The 4896-nt window shown below is 36.7% G+C and overlaps 1 protein-coding gene across 2 annotated transcripts in view; it reads left to right on the forward strand.

The window, feature by feature from the left end:
- The window catches only part of LOC110023355 (transcription factor tau subunit sfc1-like), a 54495-nt gene that overhangs the window by 47238 nt on the left and 2361 nt on the right, over positions 1–4896 (forward strand). The window lies entirely within an intron of this gene.

Consider the following 4896-nt stretch of genomic DNA (forward strand, 5'->3'; position numbering starts at 1 on the left):
CCTGCTGAAATCCCTAACAAACCACGTGTAAAACGTTGACGAACCATGAGAACTATGAATCTCTCCTATTCGTGGAGCTGGCCACTCCCAGTTTGCACAAATCTTTTCTTCAACCTTGATCCCATCAACACCTATCACAAATCCCAAAAATAGCAAACTATTGGTCATAAAACTACACTTCTTTAAATTGTCATACATCTTATTTTTGCTGCAAAACTGTAAGAACTCTCAAATGTACCGCATGGTTAGATTGGTTCTGGATATATATTAATATTATCTGTAAGAACTCTCTTTGGGACTCATCCGGTAATGTGGTCGATTAGGCAAACTCACTCCTGGCATGAGATCGATCTGATGTTGGATGTTCAGCATGGGAGGCAACCCATCCGGTAGCTCTGACGGTATAATCTCTTGAAATTCCTCAAGCAAAGGTTTAAGACTGGTTGGAATTTCCATAAATTCCCTACCGACTTCTTCCTTAACTACCATAGCAAAAATCTCACCAATTTTTTTTGGTTTCCTTAGTGAACTTACCAACATCCACTAAAAATATCGCCTTGCCTTTTGACTTCAATAGATCAGCTGAAAATTCTTCCTTTATGGGTCCCAAGACGATCTTTAAGCTTCCCTTCAAGAAAACATATCGTTATCACGACCCCTGTGTGACATCCACATCCAACTGCATAACTGTCCCAAAATCATGTGGCAGGCATCGATCTCTATGTCATAAACAACCTCATTGGCATAACTCTTTCTAATTGAAAAATTAATGCAGTAGATTTCAATTACCGTCACTTCAGCTCCCTGTTTAATCCAACCAATTTTATACGATGAAGGGTGCTTCTCGGTTTGTAGGCCCCAACTTTCTAAACATTGCTTACGACACTTTATTTTCGCTGCTGCCACTATGAATGATCACAATTCTTTTTGCTAACGGTACATCTGGTTCAGAATTTGTTATGCCTCTGAGATGGTTCTTCCCGTCTCAGTGCTAACAGCATGCACCAGCGAGCATGACAATAACTCCCCTTTATCGCTGTCCGTTACCTTTTCCTCTTCATAAGTTTAGGCGGTTCTATCTTGTCCTCCTTTGTCTCAACTCGGACATCGTCTTCTGGTTCCACCCAGTTAAAGATACCCCTTTTTGGACATTGGTTGGAGTAGTGCCCTGGTTGTCTGCATCTATAGCATTTATCAGACCTCAGACAAGCATAAGGGTTACGAGGTGCCACTTCCGATGGAACAGTGTTGGTTGGTTTTGTTGGGGCTCCATTGCTACTGGTCCCGCGATTGGTGTTAAACAAAGGTGGTTGAGCCATTAGGGACTTTCCTTTGTTTGTTGTCCAACAAATATGGACACTTGTTGCACATCTGTCTCCAGCAGGTTATTGCGCAACGATAGCCAGCGAAATTCCTCTAGGTACACCTCAACCGTTCTACTTCCTTGCCTACAATCTTGATGTTGTTGAAACAGAATCGGCTCATAGTCTGGTGGCAAATACTAGGATCATAACAGCCGCCTCATCTTAGTTCATGTGTGAACCATTCCTTTTCCTTGTCGCATCTGTGTAGTTTGCAATGGCTCCCACCAAGCAGAAACTCCACCCAATAGTCTTTACGCAACTTTTTTCACTTTACTTCAGGATTATCCATATAATTGAAAGACCTCTCAACTAATTCCTGCTAGTCTAGAATCCCTCGATTAGAAGTTGTCCATTAAAACTGGGCAAGTCCATCTTCATACGAAAGGTCCTTCGGTCGTGCCCTCCTTGGTAACCCCTTCGATTATTCCGAAGTATGGTTGTAGTATCTTCTTCATCCTTGCTCATGATATCCTCATAGGCTAGTGGCCTACATGGAATCTTTGGATTGCGTTCACTAAAAGTTTCAATCCATTCTCGGTAAGGTTGTAAGACCTATGGGACCATTGTCTCGTTGATTATTCCCCACCGCAAGCCTAGCAAGAGTGGCTTGGTCCTCCCACAAAATTTGTTGAGTGTTACACTAGAGAATTCTAATTTTAGCTCCTGTAACTATATCTTCCTAATGGCCACCTCCGTCAAGGGCTTTGCCTTCGTTTCGTCTGTTCGCCATCTGGACAGGATTAACCGGCTCTGATACCAACTGATGTAGCGGAGTGCGCGGAAAAGAAGATGGTCGCTGCCTTATTCTTGAAATTACTCGAATACACGAGCAAAGAGATAACAATTCAAATCCACGGGCAATACTAAGGCAACTCAAATCTACGAGTAACGAGAATTAACTTTCAACAAAGAAATTCTTCATTAATCTTGAAATAAAATTGGATGGTTACAAAGAATGAAGGTGGCCATTATATAGGATGCAAAACTATAACTTCAGGAAATAAATAACATTAGGAAAGAAATGACTCAAATAAAATAATTGCTACAATTATCAGAAAGTAGATAAAGAAATCCAAATTAAAGGAAAAATCAAGGCTCGAAATTGGAGCAGCAGATGGCCAAGGAAGGACTACCAAATGGGATTGTAGGAATCCGAACTAAATAAGGAAAGAAATAGTGGCTGGCAACGAGACTTGTACTAGATAATTCTCCCTCCGTGTTAGGTGTTAGGAGTTCTCGACAGGCTGTTGTACATCAGAAGCTGGCTATGGAGACTAGTGGTTGAATAGACATGAGGGCAGTGGATAAGTATGAAAAATTGATAGTGAATAATTGCAGTAACTATCAGAATTAGTAGATCAAATGGACGATAATAATATATCTGCAACTATCAAAATTAACTGTAGGAAGTAAACAGTAGAAGCTAGAAGAAGTGATATTAGATAATAGCAAATATCATACCAATGAATAGATTGTTGAACCAAACTGGCATAGACTAATCTAAACTATGAGACTTAAAAACATCAGAAAACACATATATTCTTATAGGAATCATCATAGGCATGTTTATAGTTTAAAATTAAAATAAAGCCATGAAGTAGGAAGAACTAAAATAAAATATTCATATCAACAAAAGCCCATTTGGTCGTCTTAATGCATAGGATTTATGCTTTTGATGAGCGTTGACCTTAGAATTTCCATCCAATTTTGTAAAAATTTCAGCTCTCACAACTTTAGCAGTTGATATTCATCCAGCAAATCAAAGCATACGCGTTGCACGTTGTGCATTGTAATTGATGAGTTATTGCATACAAGCCTATCATGTAAACACACAAAATATCTTTGGAATTCATCACCATTAGTGGAAACCATTTCAACACGCTTTATAGCTAGAGGAACATGAAATGCCGACTTTTCTAATGGTGGGATGGATGTGAATTTATGAGTTGAGAAGAGAGGAGAATCTAATACATTGCTAGCAAATTCATGAAATAAAATCAAATTATGTAACTTGAAGACTATATTTATATTAGAACTTTTGAAACTTTTAATTTATAAGCATTTACTAATGTGATATTTGATTTTAAATGACATCGTCTTTTAAGTTCGTACATATGATAATCTTATCTGGTTTAAATTTGCGTACCTCTTGTCCGCTCTGACATCAAAATTTTTAATTTCTAAAATATGCATAACATTTTCTATGGATATTTTAACGCAAGTCATGCATATGTTTTGCAAATAAATATACAATCTTGTTAGCCTCAAATTGTTTTTAAACTAACACAATATGAGGCTCATTTTGAGACCCGCCTCAACACTTTCTAGAAAAAATACAATGAGATTTATGTCTTATTGTCCCAGGCTGAGGCGTGCTTTCGAGTGGATGAGCAGCTTTACACTTAGAGACAAAATGCAAAACGAATATATTTGTGAAAAGGTTGGTGTAGCTCCAGTGGAAGACAAGATTAGAGAGAGTTGTCTTTGGTGGTTACATCACATTAAATGTTGACCATCTGATGATCCATATAGGAGAGTAGATTTTTTAAATTCTACTTATGTTAAGAAAGATATAGGCAAACCTAAAAAAGACTTCGGCATGTTGTATAAAAAATGATCTTAATTTATTAGAATTAGATGAAAATATGACACTTAATAGGACATAATGGAGAAAAGGATTCATGTTGTAGACCCCACTTTGTGGGATAATGGTTTGTTGTTGTTTTTTATTCATCTAGCCAACCTCACCTTCTTTTACATTTTAACACCTTTCTTTTCTAGAACTCTCCAATGAACTTCGCTCGGAACATTATAGTAATCTTTTTCTAAATCAATAAAAATCGTATGTAGGCTCTCCTTAGACTCTCTGTACTTCTCCATTAAACCTCTCAATAAAAGTATAACTTAGTAGAATTTCCATGCATAAATCCAAACTGATTGAGAGAAATTTTTCTTTCATGTCTTAACCTATGTTTAATTAGTCTCTACCATAATTTTATTGTATGACACATTGACTTAGTTTCTCTATAATTTGCACACTCTACTGCATCCCATTTATTCTTAAAAACGGGGACCAAAATATTCTTCCTTCACCCCCTTAGGCATTTATTTTAGTTTTTTAAGTAAAATTTAAAAGTGTAGTAAACCAAGTATAATTGCAAGCTATTGTATTAAATAGATGAAAAGAGAATAATATACAAAAATTCACGTAAAAAGATGAACATCAACATCCAATCATTCATATAAAAAGTTTGAGTAAAATTTAAAATCATTGACCATATATCAGCAGCTACATTGAAGCTACAGGAATAGCTTTTATATGGCAGCGAACTTTAAATAGCAATCAAAATAAACCAGCACATAACTGATAATGCCAATCATCAGACCAGTGAAACTAATGGCTGAACGAAACCAACACAGAACTGAACCTAATAATGGGTCTCGAAATATTGGACAGCACATTGGTTTCTTGTAGGTTTCATCATAGACATGCTTATAAATAATATATATATATATATATATATATATATAT

This window comes from Phalaenopsis equestris, unplaced genomic scaffold, assembly GCF_001263595.1.
Source record: "Phalaenopsis equestris unplaced genomic scaffold, ASM126359v1 Scaffold000224, whole genome shotgun sequence".
In the NCBI taxonomy this organism is placed as follows: domain Eukaryota; kingdom Viridiplantae; phylum Streptophyta; class Magnoliopsida; order Asparagales; family Orchidaceae; genus Phalaenopsis; species Phalaenopsis equestris.